Source organism: Microtus pennsylvanicus, chromosome 9 (assembly GCF_037038515.1).
Source record: "Microtus pennsylvanicus isolate mMicPen1 chromosome 9, mMicPen1.hap1, whole genome shotgun sequence".
Classification (NCBI taxonomy): Eukaryota; Metazoa; Chordata; class Mammalia; order Rodentia; family Cricetidae; genus Microtus; species Microtus pennsylvanicus.
The window spans coordinates 111,894,419-111,916,974 of NC_134587.1; positions in this window are offsets into that span (position 1 = coordinate 111,894,419).

Here is a 22,556-nt window from a genome sequence, read left to right on the forward strand (position 1 = left end):
TAGGAGGGGCAGTCTTCTGGAAGAGGTGCGTGTCACTGGGGGTGTGTTTTGACAATGTGTTTCCCACCTCACTTCTGTTTTCTCTCTGTGTTTTCTGCATGTGGTTGAGATGCAACTGCTCAGTGTTGTGTTTCAGCTGCCCCACCATTATTAACCTTCCTTTGGAGACGCAAGCCAGAATGAACTCTTCCTTCCACAAGGTACTTTTGATCATGATGTTTTATCCCAACAGTGGAAAAGTAACTGCCATTGCACACGCTCAGACAGACTTCCTCCTTCAGTCCCCATATGGCATGGTGGTTTCATCAAAGTGTTTTCCAACAAATGAGACTTGTTCCTGTTCTCTGGCACCAGTACCAGTCTAATCACTCATCTTTGTTTGTTTGAGATCTTCTGCACCCAAGGATGACTTTGAATGTTGGTCTTCCTGCCTGCACCTTCCACACACTGACTTACAGACATGCACTACCACACGGGGCTAATCACAGAGTCTGAAAGCTTTTGCCTCAAAATGTTCCTGATCCTGGCCATTTGTCTCCATGTGCAGCCCCAGTGGTAAACTGATGCAGCCAGGCCCACGTCCAGTCTGTCCTCTACACCCTACGACTGCAAGGTTAGAGTCCAGCAGCTGCTCAGGCTGCAGCACTACCCTTCAGGTCTCAGATACACTACTGAGACACTGTGACTCTCCAGCTGACATACTTCCATCCAGGCCTAGGGTTTCTCAGCTGGGGAGTGACTTATGTCAGAGGGCATTAGTGGCCACACATCCTGCTCCCTTTCCTCCCTCCTTCCTGGTTTAGGCTTGTGCAGTAAAACCACCACTATTCTCAGAAGGATGCCATGTTGGTGGGGCCTGAAATCTTATAGCCCCAGTGCCATGCTGACATGCCACTACCTTTCTGACTGTCTGTGGCATTGGTAACTCTTAGTAAACACCTTTCTCCCCAGTAACCAGTCTCAGTGACACTCTTAAACCCTGAGAACTTTCACACATGCTGATGTCATCACAGCAGGGTGCTGAGGTGGCCACTTCATTTTGCCAGTGGTATCAGAGGCTTGGGGACTTGACTTACAAGGTTCCCTCTTGTCATCTCCTGTCACCTTCGCCAGCACCACACTACTCAAGAGTTCCTGACATGGATTCCCTTTCCTGGAAGGCCAGAGAGAGTCCTACATGACTTCCAGCACTTTCTTGGCTATTCTGTGGAAGGGAGAGAGTTTGAGATAAATTCTCATGTAGTCAAGATTCTCCTGCCTCCCCTTCCCAGGTAGGTGCACAGACTGAGGTGTGGATCACAGTGGCTGTCATTGTTTTAATTTTTAATTGTATTATATTTATTTATTCACCATGTGTGTGAGTGTGCACAGGCCATGGTGTGTGTGTGTCAGAGAACAACATACAAGAGTCAGTTCTTTCCTTTGGTCCTGTGTGTTCTAGCATTTCCAGTGTCTTGACCTCCTGAGCCATCTCACTGCATCCCGCTGTCATTATTTATTCTTTGACATTGTATGCAATTTTTCTTCCTCTGAGAGCTCCCCTACCCACTTGTCTCTGCTCTGACTGTGTCTGTCGACACCACAGCTCTCTCTGAAATGAACAGTCAATCTTTGGGATGCCTCCCCCATCACCCACAGTTACTGTGAAGCTGGAAATTCATCTACTTGGAATTCTCCAGTTTCAAGTCAAACTTTGGGAAGTAGAGCAATACTTCTGAGCTGAGGGTACTTCCGGTCCCTTCTGCTTTTCCCTCCCCTGGCTTTCTCCTAGGCAGGCCCTTTCTCCTCTGTAAAAGGGGTGGACTGATGATGAAATGACTGAGTCAACAGAGAAGAACTGAGCTGTGACTGGACTGTGCGCTTCACAGACTGAACCCTCAGAGGTCTCACTTGGGGAACCGGCTTAGAGCAAATTTCCAGTGGGGTTAGCAGTGCACGACTCCAGCAAAACTAAACTGAAACATCAGCAACAAAAGACCCCAGCTACTCTAAGCAGAAGCCTCAGAACCTGACTCTGAACTCTAGAGGAGGCCACCAGGGATCTGCCTTGGGGAGGCTGAATGCCACCCTTAGCTATTACTACTCAAAAGCTGTCCACCTTGTTGTTTTTAAAGGCAGACTCTCTTACTAGGACCTGGGGGTCAACAATTAGGCTAGTATGAGTAGCCCTCAGCCTCGGGGGTGATCTTGTCTCCTGCTCAGCACTGGGATTACAAGGATTGTGGTGATAGATAAGCAAGCTTGCATGGCAAGCACTTTACTGACTGAGCCATTACCTGAGTCCTAGGATCTGTGCTGTCAGCAATCCCCTTCGATGACTCTGATGTAGATTTTCCTGTGAAAACACATGAGGAATTGTGCTGGGGTGCAGTCTTGGACCACTTACTGTTCCTCCTCTTCCACCTGAGGAACACCAGCAATCCCAAAACCCCATCCAGGAGTACAGCAGCAGCCACTGCCAACCCAACTCTGGTTCCCAGATTCAGGATGTAATTGTCTTCACTCATCTGACCTTCTGTGGCCATGAGAGCATTTTTGCTGCATACAGAAGTTGTAGGATGGGGCTTGGAGAGGTGGACCTGGGGTCTAGGAAGAGATAAAGGAAGTCAGCATAGAACTTTCCCAGTAGGAATGAAGATATTCTAAAGATGCTTCTCAGAATCTTTGCCATCAGATACTGAAGCAATGGATTCCAAGGAACTGGCATCACCAAAGAATTCTGAAGAAGCTGGGAGAAGGAAAAGGCAAAGCTTGGATCCAGTCAGTGAAAGAACTGATCTCCCAGAGAGTTCACACAGTTCTGATAACCCCTCAGATCAACTTGCAGGAGAGACTGGAGACAGAGGATGATGCCTCACAGTGGGTGGAGCTACACCAGACCTGAGATTGCTTAGCTATGCATATGTCTTGCCTTCTATTTAACCCTAAACCTTGTGTCAGATGTGTCAAATCCCAAATATGGTTTTGGGGGGTTGTCACTGGACCTCCTTGTTCCTCTTCCCAATCTGGCCAAGCTGAGTGCTGCAAGCTGCTACATTACATAGAACTGCCCAGTCATCTTTTCATGAGCGACTTATCAGAACCAAGGGATCCATTAAAGGCTAAGCCCAAAGGCAAGGCTTTTGGTGTTCTTGTTTTGTGAATAAAGTGGCTGTCCTTTGCTGTAGATTTTTCGCTATAGCTGGCTTCCCTTCTGTTACATATTTGGGAGTTAATTCCCTAGTTCAGAACAGTTTCCCACGGCCAGGATTTTTTCCTCTCTCCAAGGTAAGCACAGATCTTTACTTTCCTGCAATTATCTTTATCAGCAGGCATTTGGTCAGTGCTTAGGGTCCAGGCATAGAGCATTACCTGCCCACGCTGCTGCTCTGCTTTTATCCCACTTCAAAGATTCTTAACTCCTTTTGCTCACCTCCACCTCAGTTCACTGATGACTTTAGTTCAGGACCCTCAAGGACAGCAGAAGAAATAATTTTCTGCAATCCAGAGAAAGACCCACAACACCCACAATCACAACAACTGATAACAGCATAGCCCAGAAGCATTAATTTAGAGGCCTGGCTGTCTTCTTGGTTTAGAGCACTAAGTCTAACTCCTGACCTAGACTATAAAGACTGCAATGTCTGGTGTGTGTGCTATCTGATCAAGGGTCATCAGCTTCTCCCTGACTGTTTATGTAGGTTACCTGGTAGCCTCTATGCATGCTGGGAAGTGGTAGTCTGATTTAAACAATCTGTGCCCTGTTCATAATTTTACTGAAAATAAACCTTTTAGCTCTTTCTACCACCTAAAAATGTAGTGTAGTACACTAACCTTCCCAATAGAATTCTCTGATTTAATTCTCTTAACCAACTTTCCCCATTAAGGAGTTCATATACAGACTCTCTCTCTCTCTCTCTCTCTCTCTCTCTCTCTCTCTCTCTCTCTCTCTCTCTGTGTGTGTGTGTGTGTGTGTGTGTGTGTGTGTGTGTGTGTGAAAACCTTTATCTGACTTTCTATGGGGCAAAAGAATCTGGCCCTGGAACCTGCCAGGGCTGAGGAATTGCTGGTTTTAAGGATATATATGTCTGGGAACATTTGTAACAGGTAGAACTGTAAACAACATAGAACAAGGAACAAGGGAGAACAAGAGGAACCATGAGAAATAATGGATTGAAGAAAAAAAATTATGGATAAACGGAACCTGTTGGGAGTAGACTTCTTTCCCCTAGATCTTTACCCTCGGATTTTTAGGCCCCCTTTAGCTCATCCAGGCATCTTTAATTGAAGCCTGAATGGAGAAATCTTAAAGGCAAGAACTTTAAGGCTCCTGTAAGCTGAGAAAGCCTCTTTCCTCTGTTTTTCACTGTGATCTGCCTCTCTAATTGTCCTGTTGAGGACAAGTGGCCAAGACTGGATTGTTAGAGCTGCCATGGCTCAGGCTGGGATCCTACACTCAAGTAACAAGTGGGTTCTTGTCAGATTGGGGGAATGGACAGAAGGGCATGGGTATCTTTTCTCTTTTGGGGGATGCAGGATGAGGAATAGCTCTTTGAACCTCACACAGAAAGAAGGGAACAGATGCTGATGCTGAGAACTGGGTGAACAATGACAACTTTACTTCCTGGTAGGAATGTCCTCAGACGCTCATGTCATCCCTTACAAAGAGCAATCTCTAAGTCACACAGATCTAAACAGTCATTTTCTAGTAACAGTCCTTGTTAGAACAGAAGTAGCCTGCCAGGGTGGACAAAGATGCTCCTTGGATGTGAGTTATTGAATCAAAATCTCAGTGCCAGAAATGGCTTGCCTCCCTATGCCTTATTGGTGAGCGTGGCTCAGAGCCCCCAATACCACACAGACTATTGCCATTGCTCTTGGTTCCCTACATAACTAGATGATAAGAACCTATTGCTGAAGATGCTGCTCATTTTTGGTGTAGATACAATGAAAATACATTGTAAAATGTGTGAAATAGTTAATCAAATACTACTAAAAATCTTTTAGCCATTTCTTTTATGTATGTCTGTAGTATGTGTCTGCTGAGTGTACATACACACAAACAAGCAATGAGCATACACACACACACACACACACACACACACACAGGATAGAGTTGAGCACCTGAATATGATTTTGGGGACAGAAGAGGCTTGTGAGTCCTCTTGTACATTCTCTATCTTTTCCTCAGGAACAGCATCTCTCTGTGATATGGGGGCTCAAGTATCAGCTAGACTGAAAGCCAACAAACTCTGCCATCTTCCTGCCTCCACCTCCTTAGTGTCACAGCATATGCAGGGACACCTAGCTTCCTCCATGGGTGATGGGATTTGAACTTTGGTCCTCACAATCACAAAGCCAGTGCTCTTAACATTTATTTAAAGTTGAAGTCCATGCAGCCCAGACTGGTGTTGAACTTGCTGTGTAGCTAATGACCATAGACTCCTGATCTCTTTGCCTCCACCTTCCATTGGGATCACAGGTTTGCACCACCCAACCTAAAAATCACTTTAAAATTGACTGTGGTGGAGCACACCTGTAACTCCAGCATTCGAGAGGCAGAGACAGACGGATCTCTGTGAGTTCAAGGTTCATCTAGTCTACATAGCAGGTTCTGAGCCAGCTAGGGCTACATAGTAAGACCCTGTCTCAGGTATAAATGGATGTAACATACGATATATCATTTGAACTCTGCAATATGTGGTCCAGTGGCTTAAAGCACATTCATTTTGCTGAGCAGGCACCATTACTATTCATTTCCAGACATTTCTTATATAACGAATTTCTTTGTTGTCCCAATCTTAACAGGGAGTGTAGCCAAACATATATATGTATGTGTGTGTGCGAATGTAGGTGCATATATCTATACGTATATTTCACCTTCTTTCCCAGAATGTCTCAAAAGAACAAAACAAAAAAATAAAGTTGTTGGAAGCATAGTGGTTGAGTAATTACTGAGAAGGAAAGAGTCACTTCAGCCACTGTCATGGATAAGGTTAGAGTCACTAAGAAAGTGTAGTCCTGAGAGGAGAAAAGGCAGGTCAGCTACTGAGGGGATGGCTCAGTCCAGAAAGCACTTGCCTTGTTAGTTATTTTGTCAATTTGACAAAGCTGTAGGTATCTGAGAAGGGGAACCTCAACTGAGAAAATACATCCATCAGATTGCTCATAGGCAAGTCTGTAGAACATTTTCTTAATTTGATTTATGTGGGAGAACCCAGCTCACTGTGGGTGGTACCATGTCTGGGCTGGTGGTCCTGGATGCTATGATCAAAGCAGGCTGAGAAAGCCACAAAAAGCAAGCCAGTAAGTAGCCCTTCTCTATGGCTTCTGCTGCAGTTCCTCTTCCAGGTTCCTGCCTAGAATTGCTGCCCTGAGTTCCATTGATGATGGATTGTGATTGGGATGTGTAAGTGAAATAAGCCTTTTCCTCCCTGAGTGCTTTGGTCATAGTGTTTATCATAGCAATAGGAACTCCATCCAGGACACCTTTTAAGCACAAAGGTCTGAGTCACATCTGGAGGGACTGGTGCCTGTCGCCATGCACTTGTAATCCCAGCACTGCAGAGGGAACACGGGCAAATCCCTGGGCTCACTGCCAGCTGGTTTGGCCTACTTGGTGAGTTCCAGGACAGAGAAAGACCACAGAAAAAAAGAAAGAAAGAAAGAAAGAAAGAAAGAAAGAAAGAAAGAAAGAAAGAAAGAAAAGGCATAAAGGGTCCAGGGAAAGGTTTCCAAGGTTGTTACCTGGCCTCCGCATGTATGTCCACACAGACACTTGCTTCTAAATATGTAACCACACTGACAATAACATACACATAAATTAAAAATTAATAAAAAATTAACCAGAGTTACTAGATAAAACATCTTCTGTGAGGTTTGATCCCTCAGAACCAACATAAAAAGCCAGATGTCATGAGCATCTGCAACTGCAGCACTGCTTTGGGGAGACAGGAGGCAGAGGTGGGAGAATCACAGGGAGGCTGTCTCAGCAGCCATCTTGCACTCTGTGGTGAGGAGACACAACAGGGGGAGACCCTGCTTCAAAGCAAGTTGGAAGGAAAGAATTCAACTCCAAAAGTCCTCTGAGCATCCTGAAGGCGTAAGTCACAAACAATGCCAATTTGGGATTATGATTAATAGGGTGATATTTATTTAAAGGGGAAAAAACTTACAGATCACTTTCAGCCCTCTGCGTAACCAGGAAGGAAGTCAAGTCACCGGCAGAGCAGGAAGTGAAGAGAGAGGAGAGGGAAGTGGCCGCTTTTTTAAAGGGAGAGAGACCACGCCCCAAGGGGCTGGTATCTCAGCGGCGATAGGCTGGAGGAGTGGGAGGACCTCCCGCAACACCTCCCCCTTCTGTTTAAATAAGAGAGTTCTAAACCTACTATGAAATTATATACAATAAGTACAAATATGCTATTCTAACTAGCTTAGGTCTTGTATAATAAATAACTTGGCCAAGTCATGAGAGAAAGTAACTACATTTATATAGTCTTCAACCCCATCAAAGATCTGAGAAGGGAAATAATGTTACCTGGGTAATTAGGAAGTTCAGTAAAACAACTTCCAAAACATGCAACAAATCACAGAGACAACTAGCTACCTAGGCAATCACCCAAAGTCACATTAGCAGCGTTGAAGCAACCAACTTTGGCTAAGGCCTAACATAACTGACACACCATTTTCAAAGGCAAGCAACTTTCAAAACTATCTTACCCTGTCTTGGCAGGATAAGACAGCCCTGTTTTATCCATTGATGCATGCTCTGTATCTTTGTCAGTGGTTGAGGTATGGGCATTTCTTTGCCCCAAGGCCAGTTCTGCCAAAAAGAAATGCTCCAGGTGGAGTGTCTTTGGTGCTCAACATTCTCTCGGGAATAGAGTGGTGTTGCCAGGAGCAATTGTGTCTCACTACCACAAAACTCTGAGTTAGATTAAAGGCCATTTTCTACAGCTCTTTGAAGAAGTTGAAGATTATCTATCTATACTGAGTATAATCTCTATATATCTAAAGAACCTGATTAGTCTAATTATAAATGACAAACTTAGATGACTATTAGTCTATATAATTCTCAATATCTATCTAACTTAAAGACTAAGACAATAAACGACTGTGAAACAAATGAGGACAATGACCTCCAAATATAAACAATGTACAAATATACATTGCAGTGGGTAAATATATACCAATACACGAACATTATATAAGTATCTTAATCAGAGGTAGAAATGTACACTGCAATATGGTAAATATATACAATATATATATGTCAATACATAAAAAATGTTTTAAACAGAGGTAGAAACATGAATGCATACAATAGTCAATACAATTTAACTTTGTATCAATATACAAGAATCTATATCAATATATTTGTCTAACAACAGTAACTCACAATTACAAATCTATTATCCCATCATCCCTCTTTTTTTTTTTTTTCAAAATGATCCCTGAGCTTATAAAATTCCTCCCCCAACCCTCAATTGTATACTAATTATAATCAACCCCTAAATGATGTCCCTAAACCCAAGGGCAAAGTTTACTGGGAGAGGGGACGTCGTCCTCTAAAATTACTTCCAGCTGTCATAGGGGCGACGTTCTTTCTGGGGGATCCTGTGAAAGTAAAATGATGGTTAAATTTCAAGATCAATGTCTTTTAAAATTGCAAATAGTCTCTGAGTATTTTGTGGAGGTCTGGCCAGAATGTTGTACAAGATGTGCACCATTTCAGCTAACCAAGTTGGAACTGTCTTGTGCAGCTGGTACCCAAATCAGGTCTTGTTGTAGCGCTATCAGTATCATGACGTCATATCAACCAGGTGGAGTTGTTGTTATGGGGCCCCATCTTCTTCCTGGAAACTTCAAATGTCACTTCAGGAAAAACTCATTGTTCATTATGAAAAACTGAAGCATTAATCATATAGACATATATATATATATATATATATATATATATATATATATATATATTCAATGAAAGACATGATAGATATATTCAATGAAAAGTATGATAGATATGAAGAAAAGCAAAGATGTTTTCTAAACTCATATTTCTTTCTGTCCCACATCATGGCTCTTGACATGAGACAGAAACTCCAGAAACTCTGGGTTTTTCTCTTACTAACAGGCTTGGAATTGGAGAGGGACTGAGCCAGAGTCCAACTTCAAAACCAGCTTTATAAATTTAGAAATATGGTTTAATATTACTTACACAACCCATTCAGTTTTCTTGATATTTCCTATCGGGCAGGTATTTTTCCATCTGTCAGTATCCAAACATCCAGGGTCCCTTGAATTTCTCAAAGATGAGTGTTTTCCTGTGGAGATAAGAACAGAACCCTGCCCCCATTCTATATGTTTTTCTTACCACCTGTATGAATATCATCATTGTGGATAAGTTGTCATTTCTCCTTTCCAAGAGGTTTCTCCTCTTCAAATCAAAACTTTATTAATTTTGATGGTATCCACAATTTTTCTTCTCCTGTGGAAACAAGAGCAAAACCCCTTCCCCAACGTAGCACATCTCCTGGCTTCCACTGAGAGGTCAGCACATCTTTGAAATAAATCGGTTGATTTAGTTCAGCAGACTTTTCCATTATCCAATGTCTTTCTGCTGCTGTCGTTCCTTTCTCATTAGCGTTAAGAAAATTCAAGGTTAATAAAGCATTATGTAATCTATTTCTGGGGGTATTTTCGGTCCCTTTTTGTTTGTTCAGCATATCCTTTATAGTACGATTTGATCTTTCTATAACTGCCTGACCTGTAGGATTATTTGGTATACCTGTAATGTGTTTTATATTATAATAATCAAAAAAGCGTTTCATTTTCTTAGATACATATGCTGGACCATTGTCTGTCTTTATTTGTGCAGGTATACCCATGATGGCCATAACTTCCAATAAATGTGTGATTACTGAATCAGCCTTTTCTGAGCTCAGGGCAGTAGCCCATTGAAAACCTGAATACGTGTCTATGGTGTGGTGTACATATTTTAATTTACCAAATTCCATAAAGTGGAACACATCCATCTGCCAGATTTCATTTCTCTTAGTGCCCTTTGGGTTACTCCCTGCAGGCAACGGTGTTTGATTATAGAAAGAACAAGTAGGACATCTCTTTATAATGTCCTTAGCTTGTTGCCAAGTAATGGAAAATTCTTTCTTTAGGCCTTTACTATTGACATGATGCTTCTTATGAAATTCTGAGGCCTGCAACACACTTCCAATCAATAATTGATCAATCTCAGCATTGCCTTGGGCTAGAGGACCAGGCAGACCTGTATGGGAACGGATGTGTGTTATGTACATCGGACAAAGCCTGTTCCTGATTATGTCTTGTACCTGGATAAACAATGAAGTCAACTCTGTGTCATCTGGTATAAATTCAGCGGTTTCAATATGCAAGATAACTCTTTCTGCATATTGTGAATCTGTAACTATATTAAGAGGTTCTTTAAAATCCCTTAGCACCATAAGAATAGCATATAATTCTGCCTTCTGGACAGAATTATAAGGGCTTTGTTCCACCTTACTCAATTCATCTGACTTGTAACCTGCTTTCCCTGATTTATTTGCATTAGTATAGAACGTACGGGCTCCAGTTATTGGAGCATCACGTACAATTCTAGGAAGAATCCAAGAAGTTCTTTTTATGAGTTTAAGTCTACCACTTTTGGGATAGTTGCTATTAATTTCTCCCAAAAAATTAGCACAAGCTCTTTGCCACGGTTCATTGTCTTCCCATAACTTTTTTATTTCTTCAGTAGTAAAAGGCACTATAATTTCTGCTGGGTCTATACCTGCTAGTTGACGAAGTCTCAGCTTACCTTTTATAATTAATTCAGAGACTTTTTCCACATAAGTTTTTAATTTTTTACTTGGTTTATTAGGTATAAATATCCACTCTAAAATAATATCTTCCCTCTGCATTAGAATCCCTGTAGGAGAAATTCTGGAAGGCAATATGACTAGGATGCAGCTAAGATTTGGGTTCACCCTATCCACATGTGCCTCCTGTAATTTTTCCTCAATCATTGTCAGTTCCTTTTCTGCTTCAGCTGTCAGTTCTCTTGGACTATTCAAATCTTTATCACCATCTAAGGTTTTGTTTAAATGAACTATTAGATCAGGTGTTATCCCAACAGCTGGTCGTAGACTGGAAATGTCTCCTAACAATCTTTGGAAGTCATTAAGAGTCTTTAAGCGGTCTCTCCTGATTTGTGCCTTTTGCGTTTTAATTTTCTCTAACCCTATTCTGTAACCTAGGTAATTAATAGAGTTTCCTCTTTGAATCTTTTCAGGGGCAATTTGTAATCCCCACCTAGGCAAGACTTTCTTTACTTCTTCAAACATCCTTTCTAAAGTATCTTTATTTGAATCAGATAACAAGATGTCATCCATGTAATGATAAATAATGGACTTGGGGAATTGTTTACGAATTATTTCCAATGGCTTACTTACAAAATATTGGCACAGTGTAGGACTATTGAGCATACCCTGTGGGAGGACAGTCCATTGATATCTCCTATTGGGCTGAGAATTATTATAAGTAGGCACTGTAAAGGCAAATTTTTCTCTATCCTTTTCTTGTAACGGTATAGTGAAAAAACAATCTTTCAAATCAATAACTATAAGAGGCCATCCTTTTGGTAACAGAGAAGGCAAAGGAATTCCAGATTGTAGTGAGCCCATAGGTTGAATTACTTTGTTGACAGCTCTTAGATCTGTCACCATTCTCCATTTCCCAGATTTCTTTTTTACAACAAACACAGGAGAATTCCAAGGGCTGGTTGATTCTTCAATGTGGTGAGCATCTAGTTGCTCCTGCACCAGCTGTTCCAATGCCTGTAGTTTATCTTCAGCTAGAGGCCACTGTTTGATCCATATTGGCTTCTCAGTTAGCCATTTTAAAGGTAGGGCTGTTGGTACCTCTAAAGGTTTGGTATTTGCTGTATGTTCTTGTACAGCCTGAATGGCTAGTGACCTTTTTCCATAATACCTCATCATATACTTCCCAGAATTATGAGTTCCTGGCACTACAGGAATGTTAATCTGGGTATTCCATTGCTGTAGCAGGTCACGGCCCCATAAATTTATGGCAATATTGGCTATATATGGCTTTAGTCTTCCTATTTGCCCTTCGGGCCCTATGCATTCAACCCATCTTGTGCTTTGTTTTACACGAGATAGGGTTCCAATTCCCAGGAACTGAACATCTACCTCTTGAAGAGGCCAATTCGGATGCCAAGATTCTGGGGTAATGATACTTACATCCGCACCTGTGTCTAATAAGCCTTCAATAAAAGTGCCATTTATACAGACTCTTAGCTTTGGTCTTTGATCATTAATAGAAGTCTGCCAAAATATACATTTACTCTGTCCTACTGGGTTTTTTGACTCATCCTCCACATGGATTTCATCATTTAGACCAGTATTACTTTTTACAGCAGAAATTGGAGCTTTTAATTTTCTTGGTGAGGCACGTTCTCCACTGTGACTGGGAATGACTGGGCCACTGTTGGCTTGGGGGCCTGCGAGAGGCCCCTCAAGGAGTTTCTCGACGGTATCGGGTTGCCTTGTTTGTCTCTTGTTGACCTGCATTCATTGGACCAATGTCGGCCTTTACCGCATCTCCTACATATACCTGAAGGCCTAGGTCTCCTATCTTTGTCATTCCCAGAGGAGATAATATTCCTAGAAATTCTGTGCCTGCAATCCCTTTTCAGATGTCCTAATTTACCACAATTAAAACACCTGGCAGTTTGATGTCTCCTCATTGCTGTGGAAATCGCTTCTCCTACCCAAGATTCATCGTTATAGCTAAACGTCACAACATTCATCGTATGCTGAATCCATTCATCCATAGGTGCTGATCTAGACTTTAAAGGCCCAATTATCTTTTTGCATTCTATGTTTGCATTCTCAAAAGCTAGAGATTCAAGAAGTACTCGTCTAGCTTCTGGGTCTGTTACCCCTATGTCCAGAGCCTTAATTAATCTTTGCAAAAAGTCAATAAAGGGTTCTCTCTGTCCCTGCCTAATTCTGGTATATGATTCAACCCTTTTTGCTGGATCTTGTATCCTATTCCAAGCATTTAAAGCTGCTTGGTGACATAGACACAGTACTTCATCATCATAAAGAGCTTGGACCTGTGGATCAGCATATTCTCCTGCACCAAGAATTTGATCTTGGGAAACCTCAATACCTTTTGCTCTTCCTTGCTGTTCCATATGTTTGGATTCTTCTCTGAAATAAATTCCAAACATCAAGGAAGGTCCATTATCTAAAACTGCAGACACTAACTGATGGAAATCATGGGGGGGTAGCTCTAGCATTAGAAGCCCAAGTCCTTATCATTTCCTTTACGTATGCAGAGTGCAAGCCAAAATTAACAATAGCTTGCTTAATTTCTTTTAGATCATTCATTGCTATTGGCGTCCATCTAGCTTCTCTGACTCCCTCTGAGCCTTTAGAAGTTGATGCTTTGTCAGAATTAAGTATAGGGTATGCTGCTAAAACCTTTGGTAAGCCAGTTCTAATAGCTGGTGTTGGCATTGTATTCTGTCCTTGTGCCTTATTACTCTGTTCACCAGCTCCAATCATTTCTTCAATCATTTCAAGTCTTTTTATTATTGTCTCTTTTGAATCCTTAATCTCCTGACCTGCATGAGTTTCTAGTAAAGATTGTATGGTTCTTAGGAGTGCCATGATCTTCCTAAATGATAGAATATGCAAAAAAATACTGAAACCCAGTAACCAGTAAATTAAGTTATCCCCATAGTCATATAAACCTTGCATGATATAACCCATTGTATTGGTAACCAGAACAGTAAAATTCGCGTTGGAAACGAGAACTGCCATATTACCTATTATCCAGCAGGTGGCGCTGTTGCCAAGTCTCGACGAAAACAGGGTCCTGTTTCAGAGTCCGCCTAGTATTTGTTAAAAACTGGAAAATGTAAGTTGCTCAACAAAGTAAATGTAATTAAATCAATTCCAGAGATGGAACCAGAAACCAGAATCCAGGGGTAGGGAAGAGCAACCTGGAAGCCGCTTATGCCTCCACGTGACAGAGTCACCCTGAGGGGTTGCAGCTTTCAGCAACCACATGCTCTGGTTCGCGCCACTTAAGAGCTGTGCTTGCAAGGGAGATTTGAAAACGACTCAGAAAAGAGCAAATCACGCGGGCAGAGACTTCGCGGGCCTGTGGAGTTTAAATCCACAGGCAGTGGCTGAGGAAGCAACTGCTCCCGCCAAGCTGAACAAGCGCCTGCCAAGCCGAACTTGCGGCCGCCAAGCCAAACTTGCGGCCGCCAAGCCGAACTCGCGGCTGCGAGCCGGGAGAGGTTCTAAAACCAAACGTTGGGCGCCAAATGAAGGCATAAGTCACAAACAATGCCAATTTGGGATTATGATTAATAGGGTGATATTTATTTAAAGGGGAAAAAACTTACAGATCACTTTCAGCCCTCTGCGTAACCAGGAAGGAAGTCAAGTCACCGGCGGAGCAGGAAGTGAAGAGAGAGGAGAGGGAAGTGGCCGCTTTTTTAAAGGGAGAGAGACCACGCCCCAAGGGGCTGGTATCTCAGCGGCGATAGGCTGGAGGAGTGGGAGGACGTCCCGCAACACATCCCATTGAGACACCCATGCCCACCCATGCCTGTGCACACACAAACAGTAAGTACAAATAAAAATGAAGACAGTGGAGCAGGATGGGATAGACGGGCCAGAAATGCATGCTGTTCTACAAGAGTATCTAAAAACCAGATCTGGATTTGCACCTAAGTATACGTTATGGCTGCTAGTTTGGTGTTTATGGGGGACTCCTACAGTGGGAGTGGTGTGTCTCTGGCTCTTTAACTTGCTTATGGGACTCTTCCTCCTATTGGGTTGTCTTGTCTAGCCTATCACAATAGAAGGGCTTTTGCCTTGTCTTATTGCGTCTCACTTTGTTCTTGGAGGTCTGCTCTTTTCAGAAGACCAAACAGGAGTGGAGTGGGGTGGATCTGGTGGAAAGGAAAGATGGACAATGTCGGGGGGGGGAGAAGAATCTATTTTCATTGAGAGAAAGAGAGAGGGGCGTGTCACCAGGGGTCTTTTTGCTTAGACATAAAAGAGAAAAATTTGCAAAGGAACGTATTATTGAATTTGACTACAAAAATAAAATTATGTGAAAAATAATAAACCAACTGCAGGATTCTTTCTCAATACTTGTTGCAAATATTTCTCTGGTTGTGATTTCTTTACACTAAATGTGGGAATTTTGATCAGATAAACACATTTCTTTTGGGGGTCTTTGGATGTAGCTCAGTTGGCAGAGTGCTTGCCTATCATGCATGAGGCTCTGAGTCCCATCTTAAGCACTGCACACAGGAGTGGAGACACACCCTTGTGGTCTCAGCACTTGCAAAGTGGAGGCTGGAGAATTAGGAGTTCAAGATCATCCTCAGCTACAGAGCAAGTTTGAGGCCAGCCTGGGCTATATGAGACTCATCTTTAAAAATGGAAAAAAATGTCTTTTTATCATTGATTTTAACATTTTTAAAACAATGGGTGGGAATATTCAGTTAATGAATTGATTTTAAAAATATAATGGAAAGAAAATGTCTTTTTATCATTTATTTTAACACTTTAAAAACAATGGGCAGGAATATTCAGTTAATGAATTAATTTAAAAAATACTGATGGAAGAACCCATGGTGACCATGAGGTATAACTCAATGACAGAGCCCTGGTCTCACATGCATGTGGCCTTGGGGACCATCTGAAGTCCTTCTAAAGAAGAACAACATGGTGTGTCTGACTGAAGCACAGACAGGCACAGCTGCTTTAAATTGGTCGTTCTGTCAAGCACCTAACAGGTTATCTCAAGGTCCAGGAGAAATTAGGAAAGAAGGAAGAGGGAGGAGGCTGAGAAGAACAGAAATCTCAGAAAAGTTCACTTAGGGAAATGTGTTGAGGTACAGGAAACACAGATGTAAGGTGGCCTGGCCAGTTCTGGCTGTGGACTTTATCCTGAACCAGCACAGGGGTTAAGATGAGGAGTGGTTGGCCAGGGAGAGGCAGGTGGGTCCAACTTGGAGGGCATAAACCCGTTTATCGCTGGCACCCTGAGAATTGACAATGCAATTAATGATAATTGATTATTATTTGGTTCTTAATTTTATATTTTATTTTCTAAATGTTTATTTTTATTAAATTTTTGCAAACACATAGTGGTACGTGCATGTGTATCTGTGTGTGTCACAGATTAACCTTAGTTGTTCCTTCCTCAGATATCATACACCTCACTTGTAAGACAGCATGCACCAGACGCTCAGGTACCTATATTGGATTGTCAGCATCCTGTGGGAAAACACAAACAGCCCCTCTTCCCCACACCAGTACAGGATCTGGACCATACCAGGTGCTGTCTGCTAGATTCTTCCATTTGACATGAGGCATCCTGGAAGAGTCTGGCCACCAATGCCAGTCAGCAGCTGTATGAGATTGAGCATCAACAGTCCAAAAATTTAAAATGTATAAAATAAAAGACAAATGGTCTCTGGGGTTGGAACCATATTCCTCCTTTTTGTTTTATGCAAATAGGCTTGAGCGTACAATGTACTCGCTCCACTATAGCTTGTCCTTGAAGATTATAGGGTATTTTTGCCTTATGAGAAATGGAGAACTCAGAGCAAAATTTAGCAAAGCCTGTTTTGGTGTAGGCTGGCCCATTATTAGTTTTTACAGTTTTTGGAACTCCCGTGTATGCAAAAGCCTGGAGACAGTGACTTCTAACATCCCGTAATTGTTTTCTGTATGAGCCGAGGCAAAAATAAGATGAGAATATGTATCCACAGTTACGTGAACATATTGTATGTGCCCAAAAGAAGGAACATGGGTAACATCCATTTGTCATAAATGATTAGGAGCAAGACCATGAGGATTAACTCCCAAATGGGGAACAGTTAAAAGTTCTGTACACAGAGAGCATTTTTTAAACAATATCAATGGCCTTCTCTCAAGATATCTCAAAATGAAGTCTTAAACACCCAGCATTGAGATGAAAATGATAATGAGTTTTTTCTGCAGCTTCATAAGATTCTTGACTAACTGCACAAATTTGGTGAGTAAACTGATTAGACAATGCATTCCCCTTGCTCAAGGGACCAGGGAGGTCAGTATGAGCCTGCAAATGTCCTATGTAAACGGGAACAGATTGGGCCCAAAGCAAAGTTTGAATAGTCAATAACTGCATTTGGACTCAAGATACAGAGGCAACGTAAGCTGCAGTTTCCAAAGGTGTAAGAATTTTGCTTATATACTGACTGTTAGTAAAAAGGTTAAATGGAATATCAGGATATTTCTCTAGGGCCATCTGGACAGCAAACAATTCAGCCACCTGAGCCGATTTAGCATTAACAGGCTGAATATCAAAATCAGGAGGGGATGATTTTTGAAAAAGGTGACCAACTTATAAACACAAGGTCCAATCTTTAGCAAAATTCTGTAGCCAAGTTATTTCTGCCTGGGTATATGGTATAATAACCTTATCAGGTAACATTTTAAAGTTGGTAAACTAAGTTTATACCCTTTCTGAATAACACGTAGCACAGCTCGTGGATATGAGATAACAATTTTTACAGGTGACACATGTTCATGCACCCACAGGATGTGTCCTTTCTGCCAAAAAACTCCAGTAGGACTATGCTGAGAGGGAAAAATTATCAACAGCAGCGGCTGACTAAAGTCAATATAATGAATATGAGCAGAGGCAAGCTTTTCTTCAATTAAAGTAATGCATTGGATTGCCTGAGGCATCAACTCTTAGAAGGAGGTTGGGTCTGGATTCCCCTGCAGAATGTCCACACAACCATTTACTGCTCTAAGATCTCACAGCAGCTTCCATTTACGAGACTTTTTTTTAAATAACAAAGATAGGAGTATTCCAAGGAGAAGTGGATGCCACTATGCATCCTGTTTTTAGCTGTTCTAGGAGCTCACTCTGTAGACCAGGCTGGCCTTGAACTCAGTTTTGCCAGTCTCTGTCTCCAGAGCTGGGATAAAGGTGTGCACCATCACATCTGGCTTTTTATCTGGGCTGATTAACCTGCAGGGCAGTTTTTTTATGCGTCCCAACCTTTTGCATTGAAAACAATTTCTTGATCTAGCTCCACCTTGACCCCCCCAAGGGCAGAAACAATTACCTGACACATCACATCTGTAACTGGATAAAGTCATTTAAATTTCCACTTCTCTGGGGGCGTAAAACCTCTTGCCAAAATCTGTTAGTATTTTTAATAGGCCAATTGCTTTATGATTGGTATAGCTGAGTCCACATCCCCAAAAACGTGACTTCCCATCGGGTCAACAAACTCAGAATAAGGTTCTTGAAGGACCTTGAAGGATCTTAGAAAGCTGTTCTCCTGCCCCTTGGTTACATAAAGCTTTCCAGGGTTTACTGCAGCTGAGTGTAAACAGCAGGATCATAAGTGATCTGTGCTGCTAAACCAGCATACTGTCCTGCACCAGTTAACATGTCAAGGCATTACAATCCTCCTGCATTTTACCTTCCACAACAATCTCCTCCCAAAAGACAGGCTCTGTAAAGCTGCCTCTCTTCTTTTACTAACTTTTTTAACAGCGCAATCTTTTTTTTAAAAAGGTTTTTCTTTCTCTTTTATATTTTTCAGTACTCTTAAACTTCCTGCTCCTCAAAACCCTTAATAGAACTCACAGATTCTGCATCCTGAATCTCCTCAAAGGTTTTGTTCAAATTCTCTAATTGCTCTTTTACTTTATGTCATCACTGAGAAGAGCATCTCTGACTAAATGCCACAGTGAAAATATCACTATGGAAAATCCTTCTGGCACTCACACTTTTAATACTTTTACCATTACCTGCTCCCAGTTAGTAATATTAAAGCCCCCTGCGTGTAGAAACCAGGGACTAAACTCTCTCAAAAAATTGGCAACAAACTACCTTACACAAAAGAAAATTGTCTTAAGGAACTCTTGTGCTATCTTATTTTAATACCGGTGCCTTCCTTGCCTTGCTTCTCTAAGAGCAGTATCAATTGGCCCTTTAGTCAGCCATCAATACCAAAACAGAATTACTTGCACCCATTACTAATACACCCTCACCACTCAATTTCTTACCTGCTGGCCAGCCTTCTGAGGGCGACCTCTCAGGGATCCCTACTTCCCGATCTCACAGATGGGTGTCCGACTGCAGTTGCTGATGATCCCAGAGGGACCTCCAATTGTAACACCCAATTCTGTGTTACCCCCTCTGTACAGTTCTCGCACCACTGTACCGTATGCGAGTTGGGCAAGGGCCTGGAGATTGAAAGAACACACATGGAGACCTGGGTCATTTGAAAGGAGATTAGCCAAATGCCATTCATTTAACCTTGGGGAAATCCTTATATACCTCACTGCTGCACAAGGATTTCCACCCAGGCAGGTGGGAAATTACCACACCAAAGATGGAGTCAGCAATGCCCTACAGCTAATCACCAGGCAGGGCAGAGGGAGCACAGAAACAAATAGAATGTTTTAGCTGGGTGACCAGAGACTGTCCTCAAGATGAACCCCAAGAACAAGGGTAGACCCGGGCCCTACACCCCTCAGAAAACCACTGCCCTGTGGACACTTTAGCCCTGAATGCTTGCTGCTGCTGAGTCTGTAACCTCTCTGGGCTTCTTGGGTGATCGTTTCCCTCACCTCAACAGTGACTTCATAGCTACTCCAGTTTCTGAAGGAACCTTTCTGCCTCCCACCAACCTTAACAGACACTCTGAAGAGGAAACCAAGTATCAGAGATGCCCTGGCACATGTCACATTACTGGCACATGGCAGGTAACTGCATTTCAGTAATATCGAGTTTTTTTATTCCTCCACTCCACACTGACTTCTGGCTGCCTGCTTGGTGCAGCCTCTGAACTCTCCTCAAAGGCTATGGATCTGCTGCTGGCCCCCTGGGAAGCTGTTCCCACAAAACACTTGAGTGGTTTCTTCTAGCTGTGCCTGTTTTAGAGCCTTCTTGGGATGAAGTGGGCAAAAAAGGCTCACAACAGCAATGTGTCTCTCATGACATATTGCCTGGGACATCTCTGAGAGTGGACACAACTGAGTAGGTTCATGAGAGATGGAGCGGTGGCTGTGGTGGCCTAAGGGCTAGTTCTGTAGGAGGGTCATCCCTACCCTTTTCCTTGACAAGGTGCCATCAGTTCCCTGAAAGGCAGGAAAATGTGATTGTACCGGAGGAAGTGGCATCATTCTCTCTGAGTGACAAGGGCAGAGGTGGCTTCCCATTCCCTTAGATTTCCTGGCATTGATTGTCTTCTCCATGCTTCTCTGCAAGTGGCTATTCAGACTGCCCTCTGTCATATCTGCTTTCTCACAATTTCCATGGTCCTCGTATCCCATGACCTGAGCTCTCTTGGTCATGGACTCATTCTCATGGCCTCACTGCCAACTGCACATGGACACACTTCTATATCCATCCACCCTGTCCTGGATGCAGAGCATAGAAACTTTGGGATGATTTAGGCCCAAATAGTCCATCAGTCAGGAGAGGGGACGGGGCCTATTGTACCTTTCAGAAAGTCCCACTTTATTGGATGTGGTCTCATGTAGCCCAGGCTGGGCCTTGAACTTGTTATGTAGCAAAGGATGACTTTGAATTCCTACAGATCCTCCTCTTGCCCTCCCATCTGCTAGGTGACAGGTGCACCGCATCATGCCCCTTTGTCCCCTGCTGGAAATAGAACCTAGGGTTCTTTGCGTGTCAGGCTGGTAAGCATGCCACCAGATGAGCCTTGTCTTTAGTCTTAGTAGGACTGAGAGGGGGCCCTCTTGGTCATGAGTATTCACCTCTGGGTTTCACCTGGCCTTGCTTTACAGTCTAGGATCTTTAGGAAAGGTTACTTGTTGGCTAAGTTTCTCAAGAAGGGGCTGCCCCCCCCCCGCTCCATGACCCTGTATTATGTCAGTTGTTGGTCTCCAGCATTTTTATACAGCAGGCTCTGGTTGGTTCTTCAGGAACCCAGCTTTGCCTTGTATTCAGCCTCACTGCTGCCACCTGCTGGCCCCTCAGTCCCAAGTCATGGGCTCTGTTCAGTTTCAAGACCTGGACTCAACTGGATCCCCATAGGGACACTGCTATGGGATGTGATTTCTGTCCAGGATGCTATAATCAGACTCTTGCAGTTAGAAACCAGTTTCCTCTAGTAGCAATGAACAGGCCATGCAGCCATGATGCTTTCACAGGGGAGGGGTACTTTTTTTGGAAGAGCATCCTGGGGCTGTAGTGTGCCCAGATGGGGCTTTTACATACATGTAAAAATGGGAAGTATCAGACTGCAGTGTTAGAACCTGGCTGTTGCTCAGGCTATACCACAAGTGTGCCCTGAACCCACAGAATAAATAAGCATAATTTTAAAAGTTAAAACAAAGTGAGCTAGGCATGGTTGTGCATGCCTTTCATTCCTTTGGGGAGGCAGAGGCAGAGGCAGAGTCAGAGGCAAACATGAGTAGATCTTAGTGAGTTAAAGGCTAGCCTAGTCTATATATCCAGCTCCAGGCCAGCAATGGCTATACAGATCTTGTCTCAAAAAAATAAACCAAACAAACAAACAAATCCAAGTGGAATGTGTCCTGAGTAGTAACACCTAAGGTTGTCCACTGACCTCCACATTGGTGCGCACACGCTTGCACACATATGCTCCTGAATACAGACACAGACATATGCAAGGAGACATCCATAGCTGATGTGCCACCACATGTTTACCCAGTCCTCATCCTGAGTAAGCATGGCCTCCCGAGGCCAGTCTCTGTGACTCTTCAGACTTAAGTTCCTGATGGTATCCCCAACATCCAGACTCTGATTTTATACCCAGCTGTGTTTTCCCATGACAGTGGTGGCAGAGAACAGGCACAACCCTTCCTATTTCTCTCTAACCCATCCAACTCCAAAAACTTCCCTCAAATAACACACAGTGAAGGGCAGATGGGCCCTAACCCAGCAGATAACTCATAGATGCAAACTGCCCATCTCTCCACTAATCTGTCCCACCACCTACTCTCCCACTCCTTCAATTCTTTTCCCCAGTGACAACTAAGACAGCCCAGAAGGAATCCAGAGTAGCTGTCCAGAGTGGGTCCTGAAGAGAGGTGAGGAGATGCTAGGGTGGGAGAAAGGATGGAGGCTGGTGGTGTAGACTGGATACTTAGGCTGCAATTAGAACTTCACAATAGTATAGTTGCCCTGGACCCATCTGAACCCTTCTCTCTCCCTTAGGATGACACAATCATCTTCATCTCTGTCATCTGCTGCTCAATCTCAGCAGGAGCACCTTTCTCCATCCCTGTAGAGGAAAGCCACCAGAAGAGACTCTCTACTATGTCCTAAAGTCCAGTGAGTGGCAGGGTAACGAGGGCTGTCACCTACTCCTGTGATATGAAATCCCCCAGATTCTGCAGGTAGCCAAGGCAGAGGAAGGAAATCATATGTCATTGAGTTTGAGGTCACAGAAACTGAGAAACTCTCAATCTCCTCTTCAACTTTATATACTGCTTAAATGAAACTAT